Below are 17,145 nucleotides of genomic sequence, written 5' to 3' on the forward strand. Positions count from 1 at the left end.
AATGAACAGTTTATACGGGTCCGTTTGGTTCAACGGAGGGAAGAGGAGGGGAGGGAATTTAATCGAGGGGAGGGGAATGGAGGGGAAGGGAGGGGAGGGAATTTAACTAAATATATGTTTGGTTTAAAGAAGGGGAGGGGAGGGGAGGAGAGAGATTTTTAACAACAAGTATGTTTGGTTCACAAGGGGAGGGGAGGGATTTTAAAATCAATTTACCTTTTTATCCTTATAAATATTATTATTTGTGCTTAGTAAAAATAATTCTAAATAAAAATAGTATTGAGTAAATTTCACCAGATAAAAACTAGTTCATTCATAAACCATAATATAATCGTAAACATATCTTCAACGCAAATCAAACCATTATCTGACTCTATGATTCATCTAACCCAATAAAACAATTTCTAAAATTAAAAATAAATTAATTAATGTTAGAATATTAATAAAATTGAACAAATAATATTAGAGAGCTAAAATTTTTATTTATAACATAAATATATTATATTTGCATATATTGTATATTGTTATTATTATTATTACTAATAGTATAATAAAAAAACCTTATTATTATCATATATAAGAGTTGATATAAGTATAAGTATGTTATTATTATTATAAAAAATATATAATATCGAAAAGAAAACTTCAACAAAATAAAAAGGAAAAAAACTCACCTGAGAGCAACAATGCACAAATAGCAACCGCACAATAGAAAAAAAATAAACGTGAAATAATACAGAGAAGAAATCTAGTCTTTAATAATTCAACAAGGACAATCTTGGAATTAAAAAAATGATTGAGGTTAAAATAGGGAAAATAATAAAATTATGATTAATGTATCTTCTCTCCTCTCCAAATCCCTCCAATTTGGAGAGAAGTTTCACATTGGTTAAATGAGAGAACTCACACATCTATCATCTTAAGATTTTAGGTGGACAAGTGATGAGTCTCTCACAAAAGTGTGTCTCAAATCATCTCATTCCAATGTATTTGGATACGGATTAGTTATCCGCTCTCAGGTTGAACAGTTAAGGGTCGGAGAAGTGCAATTACTCATTCTTAAAACCCGCATTCTTAAGACCAAAGAGTCGGGCAGGGGAGAAGCTCTTCGTTCCCGATTCTCCTGTAGCTGGACCCTCCGGTATCTCATTTTAAATAGACTTAAATTAATGTAGTTTTAGTTTTCTTCTTTAATTTTTTAGTTACTCTTAAAAAAAAAGTCAGGTTTTTTAATCCTAATTTTTTTTCTATTTTCTTAATTATTTTTATCTCTCTCCATAGTTGTATACTTGACAAATTCACCTATGATGTGTTAATGACTACGTGGATATAATTTCAAAAATTTTTTGACATGTCATTTTCCAAAGCTTTGAAAACATTTTATATTATAAATTTTGTTATAAATAATTATTAAGTATAATTATTATTTGCTAAAATGTAATATATGAAACCTACCGAATGAGTTTCCATCGTCTTCTTCTCCAATCCAAGTCAAAATCCTAACCTTTTTTTTGGCCCATTTTCACTACTAAATCCCATATTGCAATTATCTTCACATTCGCTTGCTCTTCAGCGTGTCTCAATATTCATATTCAAGCAATCGATTTGTTTTGCATTCCAATATGGGCAAATGCAAGGAGAGGTGTCAATTTAAGAGGCCAATTAATTTGGGCTCCAGCCCCATTATTAAGAGGGCCTAAAAAAGTTTAACAATAGTATGCCCTCAAATACATAGGGCCTAAAGTTAGAAGGCCCTAAAATTCAAAAGGGCCACAAGGCCCAAATAAAATTAAAAAACATAATTATGAAAAATAAAATTTTAAAAAATCGAAAAATAAAAAATAATTTTGTTTTTTAGTTTTAAACACTATTATTTTATTTTATTTTTTTACAATAGTTTTTGAAAATTAATTTATGAAACTATTTTTAAAAATAAAAAATTAATTGTTCATACCTAATTTTGTTTTGGAGAAAATTTAATTAACAGGCTTTGACAATATAATTTGCAGGATGCAATATGGTATCAAATTTTACACACACACAAACAATTGAATTTATGTATTATTTGGATTCAATTTGTATATGTAAACAACAATTCTTTCTAAAGATAGATCCAATTAAATTATTTTCTATGACTATTAGTTATTTCTATAAATGTGATTTAAGAATCAAAGGATTATGATTTAAAATAAAAATACTTTTTGTTTAACAAATGGAATAATTACAATTTTTTGCTGAACAGTACAATGGAGTCTTGGAACAAATAGAATCTTAGTGCAAGTTTTTGGAATAAAATAGGGCCCTCTCAATGGGGCCAAAAAAAAGCATTATGTAAAGGGCCTAACATTTTAGGGCCTAAAATTAATTTCCAATAATAGGGGCTTAATATAATAGGGTTTTGATGGGGCTAAAAAAGTGGGGCTTTCAAATATAGGGCTTATTTGACAGCTCTAGATGCAAGTGTGGACTTCCTTCTCCATTGATGATGGTTTGGAGAGATTCGAACCCAGGTCACCGTTTTTATGGCCTTGACATATATAAGGTACTGCTTGATTTGGAATTAATTGCGTTGCAGATCTCATCGACGACCCACACTATATTAAGGTTGAACATGATCAAAAGATTTGACAGAGCTCTTCGGTGTAATGTATTAGGTGACTGTCTCTATCTCTCGGTGGTTCCGGTAGAGACATGGCTTTATCTCGAGGATGATATATCTGTGAAATTTTGCGGGAATTAGGAGTCTATTCCCACAAACGGTACCACTGTTATGTTATGAAACTATAATTAGTGTTGATTGATGGTGTATCTTTAGAATCGCTGGTGTTAATCTCTTGTATGGTGGTGTAGGGTGGACCTGAAAAGTTAACATTTCAATTCTCAAGTCAATTATAGAGCCCATGATGATTATATTGAAAAGCGGAGATAAAAAAAGTGTACTTTGAATCTCACATATACTAGACGTTGGATAATCCTTCATGGCCTCGTGCATGATTGGATCTTTATCTTGAGCCTTTGGCTGATCTAGTACAATTTTCAAAGAAACAAAGTTTTGAATGGTAGAAACTTGATCATCTATTATATGATCACATAAGTTTACTTTTAAGGTTTGACTTGGCCAGAGAAACCAGACAGAGTTCGACTACTTGTCTTTAAAGGATAATGTTGAGAACTTGGTACCACCAAGTACTAGAGCGAGTCACCATGACACATGCTTAGAGATTGCTTCAACAATTTAGTACTAAGATGCTAATGATCACTTGTTAGATAGAACCATTTAGATATAGACCAAATGATCACATGTAGAATCATTTTTACTTTTTAGATGATAAACAATAAAATTGTTCTCTTATTATAAGTGATATACATAAGTAACAAATGTTAGACATAAAATTGTTCTCTTCCATTCTGTTATCATAAAAATTAAAGTGTATGACTATTGTTCTTAAAACCGATATTTGTTCAACTCAACTTAATCCTAGTCTGAATCGAGAAATCATTTGGAAGTGTTTTTAAATCATGTGGTTAATGAACATCTCTGTTATTCAAAACGAAAGGAATTTACGACATTGAGCAAAGAATCAAGATTATTTTCGTTAATGCACAAAGTCAAGAACATTTTATAGTAGTCGCTGAAGGTCAAGAGATCATAGACATTCCTTAACTTAATTATTTGGTGACTTAATTATTTGGTGGATTAATATTCTTACAAATATTTATTATTTCTTTTATATAACTAGGTTTATTGTTTTTGTTTTCTTATGTATTTGATTTTTGTGAATCTCTATTGTAAACATACCATGGAATCTTTTTTTTCACCACCAATATCTGGTTCATTGAATTAATTAATTTAATTTGGGAATCAGTTCTGGCATCAAGTGATTCCAACCCCTCTGATTGTAATTATGGGGGATCGAACTGTGATCTCCCTATCAAGTCCAGTACCAATTACCACTAAACCATGGTGTTGGACTCATTTTATGCTTATAAGGATTCATTTTCTCATTTATATTTTATTTTGCCTTTTTAAATAAAATTATTATCTGTTTTTTAAAAATCAATATTTTAAGGTTATTTGAATTTAGAGTGAAAACTCATTTTGGTCCCTCACAAATATTACACGAGTCAAATTAGTCCCTCACAAAAATATTGACCCAAATTAATCCCTTACAAAATTTAACCGGATCCTATTAGTCCTTCTGCTAATATTTTTCTCAAATCTTTTTTTTTCTAGTTTTAAACCGTGACTGGACTGCCACGTTGAATTTTATTTATTTTTCATTTTTTAAATACTAAATTGATTTTTATTTTTAATTTCATTTTTAAACAATTATAAATTAATAATATAAAAAAACAAAAATTGTTTCTTTTAAGGAGTTGAACTCAGGCCCATGTGGTTAATCTTAAACAATTCTAAAATTAAAATAAAAAATACAAAATTTGTATCAATATGGTCTCGAACCTAAGTCTCTTCAGATTAAAAGACAGTCAATTTAATACAATAGAAATTGATTTGTCTATTTGTAAATGATAGTCACTTTACTAACAATAGAAATTGATTTGTCTAATTGTTATTGATAGTCACTTTACTAACCGTAGAAATTGATTTGTCTAGGTGTAAATGATAATCTTTATGAACAATAGAAATTGATTTATCTAGTTGTAAATGATAGTCATTTTACTAACAATAGAAATTGATTTGTCTTGTTGTAAATAATAGTCGCTTTACTAACAATAGAAATTGATTTTTCTAGTTGTAAATGATAGTCGCTTTATTAACGATAGAAATTGATTTGTCTAGTTGTAAAGTGAAAATCATTTAACTTGAAGGGACTTGGATTTGAGACCTCATAGGTAACAATTTATGTATAGAATTTGTTAATATTAGTAGAAATCATGGAAATTACTTGTTTAAAAATTACTTTATAAGAAATAATTTTGGCTTTTTTGATATTATTCATTGATAACTGTTTAAAAATGAAATTAAAAATAAAAATTAATTTAGTATTTTAAAAAAAAATCTAACGTGTCAGTATAGTCACGGTTTAAAAGTATGAAAAGAACCGGTTTAGAAGTAGAAAAAAACCGATTTGAGAAAAATATTAGTAGAAGGACTAATATGATCCGGTTAAATTTTGTAAAGGATTAAGTTGAGTCAATTTTTTTGTGAGAGACTAATTTGACTCATGTAATATTTGTGAGGGACCAAAATGGATCTTCACTCTTGAATTTATCAATTTGTTACTTTTTATTAAGTTATTTTTCATTAATTACCTATAATGCCTTTAGCATTTATCATCTCACTTCATAATTTTATCTGTTTTTTATAAATCAATATAGACAATTTTGATAAAATAATAACATATACTACTTAAAAATTTTAAAACAACAAATAAAAATAAATAAAATATTTCTAAAATATCAACACTTAAAAGATCAAGAATATTTGTCAAAAAAATTCAAGAATATAGTATTTCATTAAAAAACAACAACATATTTTTAATTATATTAGATTTATTTTCTTCTAAAAACTGTTATAAATAATCAATAAAACAATTAACTAATTCGTTCTTGTAAAACTTGTAATATATAATAAATGTCAATATATTTAATATGTTAATTGGTATTTTTAATTTCTATATTTAATTATAAAATGTATTTAGAAATAAAAGTAATAACAGAGTATATTAAAATCTTGTTGACTAGCTAAGATGAATGATTATATAAGAACAATAATATGAATCATGACACAACCATGTCATGTCATTTTTTTTAGTCAACTTAATGGGTTGTTAGTTTGTTGCATTCTTATTGAGATATTCCAAGCAATTACGTCGTATATATAATTTATAGTATATTGAATTCTAATGTACTAGTATAATTTGATAAGAAAACAAGCCAAAATAAATACTTAACATTTTGTTAGTCTATTTGTCAAACACAAAAGATGTCACTTCATAATTAACAGCTTAAAACTTACAAACTCTTATGACTAAGAGCCTCTTTGTTTTAGCCAAAATTTATCAAATGAGGAGATTGTTGATTCTCTAAGGATTTGTTTGCGAGTTTACAAGGGAAGGGAGAGGAGAACTTTAAGAAATAAGAAGAATTTGGTGAAAAGAATAAAAAGATTTTGGGTAGGAGGGTTTTGGATGGTTTGCTTTTATTCATAACACTAAAAATCCTATAAAATGGGACAACTCAAAAATTGTATTGAATGAGGGTTTTGAAGGACTTACATAAATTTTTCAAATATCTTTTAGGTTGTTATAATATTCTGAAAATTAAAAATATAGTAATGATAATGACTCTTTTATCATTCTAAACAAAATCTTTTTTTTTCAAAAAATATCAAATATTTTCCTATATTTTTTTAAAATTTCGTTTTCGGAAGCCTTCTCCTCCCCTCCATACTCGCAAACAAAGCCTAAGATTGAATGATTAGCATTAATTTTAGTAAAACAAATTAGACAGCAACATGTTAGATAAACTGTTTCAACCAGCAGAATATAGAGGTTGAACATTATGTTGAACAGGATGTTCTATCAATTGCAACTGGTATAACATGTCGAAGAAAGATGTCCTATGCAGGATCTAGGGATGTCAATGGGACGGGGCGGAGGCGGGGGATACATTCCCATCACAATCCCCTCCCTCAAATCTATTCCCCATCCCCGCTACGGGGGATTTTAAATAGAAGACTACAAACCTGATTGAAAAACAGAACTTACGGGAATAGGTTAGGATTTACATGTGAGCCTCTCTAATATCATTCTTGATATAAGACTAGGACTATTGAATATATGTATGTTACTTAGGTATCGTTGATACATTGTTCTAAGTGTGTGTTGCTTGTGTTTCAAGCTATTTTTCTTGATTCAAGCTTTTAAGCAAGATCAAGTATTCTTGATTAAGAGGTTCTTAATCTAAGTGTTTCTTGTAATTGAAGATTAAGATAAAGGGCCATCAATATCAGTAACCAGGATTGTTATTGTGAGACATCATTGCAGTGATTGGAAGTGAGAGGGGTTCTCTTATCTAGGAAGTTCTTAGGTAGAAGTGGCACTGGATAGAGATTAAATGAGAAGTCAGTAAATCAGACGTTGTTTACGTGAGAACCAGAGGTTGTTTGCATAATACTTTGAATTGATACTACTAATAGTGGATTTCCTTCCTAGGTTGATAGCCCTCAGAGTAGGTAATGTTTATATTGAACTGGGTTAACAGTTCTATATGTAATTTCTGTTCAGCATTGTTTTTAATTCATGGATATTTGGCCATTATATGTTGTTCACAGATCAATGTCTTGACATCTCTTAGAACATCTAAGATCTGTTTACTAGAATTTCACTTACTAACCATATGGACCAAGTAGTTGATAACAAAAACAAAAGCCGCAGGTTCTTCTTGGTTCTTCCTTTCATAAGAACACCAAAAGCCAACAAATGGTCCGATAGCATGCCACAAGTGGGTAACATGTACATTCCTAACCAGTCAATAATAAGTTGCCAAGCTCTCGCAGCCTTATGACGAAGAACAAAGAGGTGAATGTGTGTTTCTTCATGTCCCAAGCAAGGATGACATACAAGGTTATGTGAACCCTTAAACACCCCTCATTTCACAAGTTCATCCCTAGTTTAGAGTCTATTCAAAAGCAATTTCCAATAAAATACTTGAATATTGCTTGGTACATTGGCGATCCACAATAACTTGAAGGCATTAGCTTTGTCCACATCCAAAATGAGAACCCACACTTACAATATCTACCAATATAGGATAAGAAAATTTAACAGAAAAGCCCAATACATCACACCACAGAACGAAAGAACCTACTAAAGCCGAATTAGGATTTACATTCAAAAGTATGTTTTCAAGTTCCTCCCATTCGCTCCCCTCCATGTACGCATTTAGACCAGGAAGAAACCTTATGTTCCAGGATCTATTATCATTGATTTGTTGCCCTGCAACCTCTACCTTAGGCCTGGAACCCTGCACAAGCTAAAAAAAAAAAATCAAGAAACAACATATTGAAAAGCACTACACCAAGCCATCTATGACATCAAAAATCAATGTTTGAGCAATTTCCCAATTTACATGATTCACTATTACCAAACCAATTTGGTTCCTCCCATAATCTACAATGGACAACCTTAGATCTCTCCACCAAATCGAAGACTTTCTACTATTAAATAATCATGAAAGATCAAGGATTAAACCTTTGATGTCGCCATATTTGAATTTCAGCAATGAGTACCAAACCAAATTAGCATATGATAGGTATTTCTAGGCTCATTTACTTATCAACGCTATATTAAACAATTAACATTGTTTGACTCGTAAACCCTCTTCAAGTTTCGGTTTGCATATGGTAGGCCATGAGACCCAAATTATTCTCTTCTTGTTCTCTTCACCATTCAACACAAAAGCATGCTGGATCTTAATAATATCTTGAACAAATACTTTCGGGGCTTTATAGAAGGAGAAGTAGAAAAGAGGGATTGAATTCAAAATTGCATTTAAGAGAGTCACACAACCACCAAGAGAAATACATTTACCTTTCCATGAAGAGAGCCTATTACGAACTTTCAATATAATAGGATCCCAAATAGAACTTCTATGAGGATTTTCTTCGATTGGTAAACCAAGGAATGAGAAGGTAAATGGACCAATGGCACAAGATAGAAAGTCATAAATTGCTTGCAGGAAGCCAGAATCAATATTGAATCATATGATTGTACTTTTGTGGAAGTTGACACGTAATTTAGAGGCAAGTTCAAATGCACATAGCACGTATTTGATGGACCAAATGTTTTCCCATGAAGCCTTTTCTACAATGATTATTTCATCCACGAATTGCAAGAGATTAAACTCCAAGTTCTCCGCTAATTCGAAAGGATGGAAGCACAATGAAGAGCACACATTTTGCAACAATCATGCAATATCTTCAGTTGCAACAATGAACAAAAAAAAACTAGAGGGGTCACCCAATAATGAGTAGTGTATGTTGATGATGACCATAGTTTAAAGGTTACCGGTTCAGTGGTAGATGTGCCTAGTGAGTGAAGAGGAGATATTCACAAGATTAATTTAGCACTCAAGTAAGAAAAATGAAAGAGGTGAGATTTCAAAATGTATGAATGAATAATATCTCGACGTAATGTCTTTGGATGCATATCAACTATTGAGAAGAAGGCAGAATCCTCCTTCAATGTGGTACTTTAGTATGAACGTCTACCTATTTTTCATATGACCGAACGCCTATAATTGAAATGGATCGATTTAATTGTGTCATTGTCCAACATGAAAAACTTTATAAGTTAATATTATTTTTCATTAAATTTAAAAAATTATATATATATATATATATATATATATATATATATATATATATATATAGTATACTATGAGAATGTCATTTTTATCTGAGAACATGAGAATGAATCTAAACCATTAGATTTTAAAATAAATGATCAAGATTTTAAACTATTAGATTTTATCTGAGCAAGTTTTCACTGGATAGAGCTCTGAAGGATGTATGAAAAATTGTTGTAGTAACACCACTAAAGAAAGGAATAGGGGGCATAACAATAAGTGGAAAATGGAATAACATAAACAAAAGCAAGAGCAACACTACTGATAGTGGAGAAATTATAAATGTAGATAATTTTACAGGTTCCAACATCCAAGAGTTACTTGCTAAGAGCAGGGAATTACTCAAATGGATCCGTAACAGTATTATTATGATTAATTATAGATGATGCTATTAAAACTAACTCAATATCGGATTTCAACAACAATTAAGTTATATTTTGACTGTAATAACAGGTGATCTGCATTGAAAAATAGTTTCTGTTTACATACATCAAACATCATAGGTAAATCTAAAAATGAAGAGCAAACTTGTTGCAGGAAAAATTACAAAAAAGAACAAGAGTAAGTTTCCATTAGCTTCACAAATTAATTTGCAGGTCTTAAATATGCAGATGTTGTTCTAGATATGTGCACGGATTTTCCAGCATGGCCAGGAAGATATATTTTAGAAGATGGAGAAAATGACACTACTTCGGGTTTTAAAGACAGACTCGAGGGGAATTGTCGAGTTCAAGTGTAGAAATCGAAAAGAATATGATACCTGAACACAAGGAATTTTCAGGCTTCTCTCAATCGTCAACCAAATGCAAAGGAAGAAAGAGGGCCGCCCTAACAGCACCCGTATCCGAAACGAAATGGATACGGTAAATAAAATGATTAGATTATGTAGTACATGCCGTCAACCCGGTCACAATTGAAAAAATTGTCCGAATATTGGGTCTAGCCTGCAACATAAATTTTTATGTTAATTTTAATATGTATTTTATTTTTTGTAACCAAGAAATTTAAGTTTAAATTAGACATTCGTTTCATATTCCATTAAACATTCGGGTACGACATACTTAACGTAACCACGCAAACAACAACAAGGAAAATATAAAACAACTAAGCACATCATAAAAACTAAGAGATTACAACCATCAAGACAATTTCAACTGGTCCAAGCATCATCATAAGAAAGTCATAGTCGTTTTTCACGGGTTTCCATGAAGGAGTTAATCCATTTTCGTTGGATACAGTAACTTGCCTATCATTTCTTCTGATTTTTTCACCGTCAAGAATGTCTCCGTCTAACCATCTAATCAGACTCCTCTGAAAATGCTCGAACGTCTGCGTATTTCAAAATTTAATCTGATCATTGTTGAAAATCTAGGAGCGGAACTAGAAGACATTTTTAGGAATTAAATTAGGAGAGAAGTGTGAAAAATGGTGGAGATTGATGGTTGTATCTATAAAAAACCCAAAACAATTGAATAGTCGCACTGAACGACTACTGTACTTATACTTTATGTGACACTGCAAGGCATGACACAGGAGCATGCGCCATACTGCATGACATGACACAGTAGCATGCGCCATATAGTGTGGCGCCTCCTCTCTAATTTAAGTGCATGCGTCACACAGAGTGGGCCTGTGTGGCGATATTTTTTTAAAAAAAATAGTTAAATTGATAAATTTTTTGAAGTGTGGTTATTTTGATTTTTTTTTTTTTAAAATACTGGTTATTAAAAAAATTTGAATAATAACTATTTAAAACTTTTTAATATGAATAGAAAGTATAAATGAATCATATAAATAATAACAAGAGAGTACAAGTAGTTAATATGCATAGAAAGTCTAAATGAATCATATAAATAATAACAAGAGAGTACAAGTAGTTAATGGGTCAAAATCATAAGAACAACTCATTAAGAATTTAAAATCTGTATGAAATGAAGGGGAATGAGTGTTTTTTCAACACAAATAATTGCTCTAATATGACATGGAAGATGTGGTTGAAGTTAATCTCATGATAACTTTTGCCATTAGGTAGGAAAGGTTTTAGTGGGTCTTGAAAACTTTTCAAATTTGCATAATTAAGAAGAGAGTATTATACAAGCTAGTTTAATTTAGTTGATCTATAATGGCAAAAGCACCATGGGCTTTGGATAGTTACATATTTACATGTAGTCAATTTATTTATTTTTTATGATAACAAAGTATAGGTTTTGAATATGCAACTCATTAGTGCATAATATTCACTTTGAGTATAATTGAAGAAAATAATGTGTGTTGAATGTTATCCACAAACCAAAATTCCACAAACTTCAAACCCTAGGCCACCATTGAATAATGTGAATGGAAATAAAAGAAATAATACAGTTCCTCACATGGCTTGCAATTTGCAAATTATAATAATATATTGAATTGAGGTGAAGAAAAGCATTTTTTCATAGAGATCTACATAAAGTTAAGTCAGCCATGTGAGTGGATTAATCCGTTCTGTTCTTGATCAGAATAATTTTCTTATTTAGATTTGGATCATTGAAATTCCCTAGGAAGTTAATCATATGTTAAATAAATTGATCACTAATAAGCAAAATGGAGTGGAATAATATAAATATTTTTTCTATTGTTTGAGTATTTTATGATGGAACAAATTAAAAAGAATTTCAATTTGTTCCATCATAAAATACTCAAACAATAGAAAAAAATATTTATATTATTCTACTTCATTTTGCTTATTCCTTTTAATGGTGATCAACTTATTTGAAGATACTCAAGATTCATTTGTTATAAATTTTAAAATAATGCTTATTCTTTTTATAGTTTTTTAAAATGATATTTATAATTTTTTTAAATAGTAGAATTTACTTTAACGCAAATAGTTTTATAAATTAAGAGATTGATTTTGCCATCTAAAAAATTAAATATTTATTATTATTATTATTATTATTATTATTATTATTATTATTATTATTATTATTATTATTATTATTATTATTATTATTATTATTATTATCTATTTTAACATAATCAAAATCACATAATTTTTATAAAAAATGTATCTTAAATTTATTTAATATGAAAAACTATTCAAAATAGCTTAATATTTAAGTAATTTATTTTTTCAAATTTTAATATTTAATAAAATATAACAAAATAATATAATATCTACAAAATATTTTATGAAAAACTATTTAACAAGTCTATATGTTATTATAAAAGTCATTTTAAAAAAATATAAAAAATGTCATTTTCAAACCTAATTTTAAATACTATTTTTTAATTAATCTAATTATATTGTCAAAAAGTATAATTACAAAATATTTATAAAAATAAATGAAAAGTATTTGAATATTATTATGTTTTGAATAAAACTATATATTGAGACAAAACTAGGAGCCAACTAGGCCAAAGTTAGCAAAGAACAAAACCTATATAAAAGAAGATTTCTTCTATTTAGACCCTCTCAGTATTAGAGAGAGCAAACTTTTTCTACAGGATAAACAATCTTATTACCCTCTTAAGGATCCACTTTTAAAAAATAAATTGTCATAAACATAAATATTAATATCTCTATTAACTTGAGCTTTTAAAATAATAAGGTGAGAAACACCTCAATTAACGTGATAAAAGCTCATGTATTAATTTTTTCATTTTAAGTATAATTTTGTACTTCACTTATAACAAACAATCAATTGTATATACGCTATTTCTCACATCTGTCTCTCTTCTTACTCTGTCTCTCACCTATTTCTCTCTTCTTACTTTTTCTTCTTAACCAAACATACCCGTCAAATATGTGGTTTGGGTGTATGCACTTAATATCGAGCATATGCATTGAATATTGTTTGAACTTGTTAGTTTGTTAAATTTCGGTATATAAAAAAGGAAATGCTCTTTTCATCCTATAGGTGTGTCATATACTTATGGAAATACGAAAAATGTCTTTTATGTGTTTAGAGATGCACCTTCGGACGCACTTAAAATCACACAAACTTTCGTAATTTCTAATGGACACCCCATTTTTGAATAAAATTTGGTCGGAAGATATATCTTCATATATTATTTAGAGTGTGTCCGAAGATGTATCTCCAAAATATCCCTTAAGATCATTTAAAGGTATTGGACATGGGATATTTCGGAGATGCATCTCCGAAAAATCCACCCGAATGCTTCTTACGCAGAAACATTGTCCTAACATTGACATTTTTTTTAAACCAACTTAAATTTTAGGTCATTTTAATTAGGCCATAAAATTAAAAACGGATACAATAATTGATTCAAACATGCTACACATACATTAAAAAAATCAAACATTAATTAAAGTAAATCAAAATGTACCGACTATACATAACTTGTTCCGAGAATACAAAAAACAATACAACCAAATATAAATTGTTATTTCTCTAAAATTATGATTGACATGAATTTTGGTAAAACTAACTTGGCAGATCATGTTGAAAAAGAAGTTTCATGTTGCAGACTCAACATGTCGAATGTGATGTCCTAACCAGAAGTATAGGACATCTGGTTGGCAACAACATGTTGAAAAAGATATTTCAACTTTCAGACTAAACATATCGAATGAGATGTCCTAACCAGAAGTATATGACAACTGGTTTATCATAGTTTTCAATTTGGATACATTTGTTTACTTACAGATTATTGAATATTCTATGACTATTAATAGATTCTATGTGGTGTCCAAGACTGATGAATCAGAGACTTTGTTGGTTTATTCTATTCTCTAAATTTTGAGACATTTTAGGAAACTCTAGATTGAAGACCAATTTGCTTGCAAATTCCACTGACTAACATTTCTGCTAATGTCTCTGATTGTCTGGAATCTCTAGTGTATGTTTGTTCTATGCTGGGATGAGAATTATGTGTTTGATTTATTTTCAAAGACATATGGAGAAACATGTCAAGAAAGATGTTTTATGCAGAATCATCAAACATCGTGACCGTGTGTTAAGCTTAGAGCTATCAAAACGGACTAGCCCATATGGGCCGGCCCACCACTCCCAAAAAATCACAAGGCTTGGGCCTTAAAATCAGAGCCCATATTTTTCAGGGCCTTTTTAGCCCAGCCCTGAAAAGCCCGCTACCCATTAGGGCTAGCCCATATAGGTTGCGGGTAACCCATTAGGCCCGCATAATTGCATAATTGCTTCACTTTGTTCTTGAGTTGGTTGGGTTTGAGGATGGGTTGCTTGAGTTTGTTCTTGAGTTGGTTGGGATGGAGGTTGACTTGCTTGACTTGTATTTGTAGATGGTTGTCCAACAACAACTTTCTTTGGCTTTCTCTGAATATTTTTTGGAAATCAAAACATTAAAAGGATTACTTGAGACATATACATTTCTATAACAGATAATGGACATGATACATACCTTCCCTTTTGAGCTTCAAGGCCAACCACTTGACTCTTACAACTTCTTGCACTATGCCCATGTACACCACATGTTGTGCAATAATAACTTGTTTGTGTCGTCCCCTTATTGGGGTCTTCATATGGTTCTCTCCTCCTTAATTTCTTAGGCCTTCCAGGTCCTCTCTTATATGCAGGAGGTAACATTTCCTCCATCTCAACCACTAGCCACATGTCTTGTCCATTAATAGGACTTACTCCATAGCCATAGCATTTCACATAAGTATCCTTGGAGTAATAATCATCCACAAATTCCTCAGGGCATTAGTTCCTAAAACCTAATGCAGCTACTGCATGCCTACATGGGATTCCTACTAACTCCCAAAAGTTACAAATGCATGTTTTTTTTATGTATCCACAATGAAAATATTCCTGGTGTGGATATGTTCTACTTGCCAAATTGTTTCACCAGACCAGTTTGGAACCCAATTACCTGCATGTTCCACTTCCTTATCTAGCCTAAGTCTATGTCTAAGCATTATCCTATGTTGCCATTTATGAACCCTTTCTCTTAAGTTGGCATTCCTATTCATTAGGTATTTTCTTATCCATTCACACATAGTTAGGATAGGTTTATCCCTGGAAACTATTACAGTGCTATTAAAAGCCTTATAAACATTATTCATAAGTACATCACACTTGGGATAGAAGGAAAATGCATGCTTACACCATGCTTTTGTAGGTATTTTTGCTAGCCACTCCCATGCTTTCATATCAAGCTCCTTCAATTCTTTCGTTTTATCATCCCTAGCTTGAACATATGTGGCCTTTGCAGCTGCCATCATTAAGTCTCTAATTTGTTTTCCTCCACCAAACTTCTTTTTGAAATTGGCATACAAATGCCTAAGACAAAGTCTATGCTCTAGCCTCTCAAACCATTCTTCAAACACAGGTATCAAACCCTGTATACCAAATTCAAACAAATTTTCAAGAATTAAGGATGAAAAACAAATAACCATAAAGCACATAGGGATGAAAACCAAATAATTAATTAGAAAACACATAGGGATTAAATCCAAATAACCAGAAAACACATAGGGATTGAATCCAAATAACCAGAAAAAGACATAGAGATGCACTATACCTTTTGTTGGTCAGAGATAAAAAACCCATATTCTTTCTTGATCTATGTCCTCCAAAAGCTAAAGGATATTATTGATCATTTGGATCTCTACCAACTGCAATTAGAAGAGTACCTCCATAATTAGTCTTGAGATGACATCCATCAACCCCAATGAAAGGCCTGCAAGATGTTATGAAGCCCTTCTTAATCCCATCAAAGCAATAGTAGAAAGATGCAAAACCTTGGTTTAATTGTTGGTGCAATCCTTGTCATGTTAATTTTACAAGTGTTTCCTGGATTAACTCTCCTCAACTCTACATAATATCTCCATAAAAGATTGTATTGCTTCATTGCATCACCCTCAATCAGTGCCTTTGCTGTTTGTTTGGCTTTCCATGCCCTATTCATAGTAATCCCAACAGAAAAGTTACTTTTGATCTCAAACACAATATCTCTAATCTTAACACCATCTGAGGATGCAATCCTAGCCGCCACCGTTTTAGCAACCCACTTGGATGTGGCTGAAGTGTTGTTCAAAATCCTACCACACGTGTGAGTTCCAATGCACCTCTTCATTCTATATGTGCGTTTATTGCCAACTTTACTTACAAGGGCTAAAAAACCACAATTACCTTTGCAAACTACCATTACCCTCACTTTGTCATTTTTCACGTACTTTATCTCTCCCCCATTTAATATTGACCATTCTATAATTGCTTCTTTAAACTCATCAAGTGATCCAAACTCCAACCCGACTTTGAACTTGTAACTCTTGCTAAGCTCCTCCATCTTAAACCTTGGATACATTGGTTCCTTTTCACCACCAGATACATCAGGGTCACTGCTACCAAGATGATCACTAACATTATCAACATCCATCTCATTATCCACAACACTTGATGATGTTATATTTTCAACACCAACTGGATTTTTCTTTGGAGTATCTCTGTGTTTCCTTGGTGTAACTTTGACCTTTTTCATTGGAGTAGCTTGTTTATCATTATCATCAAAGCAATCATCTAACCCAAGTGCCCTCTCATCTTCACTATCTTATAAACCATCCACTTGAAATTCACTATCTTCACTATCCTCACTATCCTCATTTTCATATGTATGGACATCATCAGCATCATTACCTTCAACACCTTCAATATTAACTTGAACATCATCAACATTATCCCCAACATCATTTCCTTCACCAACTTCATTTATTTGATCATTATCAACATTATCCCCAACTTCATTAACTTGAACATCATCAACACGATTACCTTCAACAACTTCTTTAACTTTAGC

The sequence above is a fragment of the Vicia villosa genome, linkage group LG3, assembly GCF_029867415.1.
Source record: "Vicia villosa cultivar HV-30 ecotype Madison, WI linkage group LG3, Vvil1.0, whole genome shotgun sequence".
Lineage (NCBI taxonomy): Eukaryota > Viridiplantae > Streptophyta > Magnoliopsida > Fabales > Fabaceae > Vicia > Vicia villosa.